Genomic DNA, 363 nt, shown 5'->3' on the forward strand with positions numbered 1-363 from the left:
ACGAGGAGTGGGATGAGGACCCCACGGATTAGCCTGCGGCCGGGGGCCAGGCTTGGGGTTACCGGTGTGATCCGGCCGTTTCAACGCTACGAGGCCTCGATTTAATCGGGAATGATTAAATCCGCCCTGATTTATTGCCTCAGCAATAAACCTCATCACTGGCAGCTGAATTTGGCTCCCGAGTGTGTTTTCCTTCTCCAGACTCAGCATTCCTGGTGGGCTGGAAGCAGTTTCTGGCTCTGAAACATAATCCCGCTACTGAAACGCCAAGGGCAAGCCAAGGTAGTTGCATCCCGTATATATATATTATTTTTTTTTCCTCCCGTTGCAGGGCTGGGGACTTCTTTGCCGGGAATTTTTCAC

The sequence above is a fragment of the Eurypyga helias genome, unplaced genomic scaffold, assembly GCF_000690775.1.
Source record: "Eurypyga helias isolate BGI_N326 unplaced genomic scaffold, ASM69077v1 scaffold2636, whole genome shotgun sequence".
NCBI lineage: Eukaryota > Metazoa > Chordata > Aves > Eurypygiformes > Eurypygidae > Eurypyga > Eurypyga helias.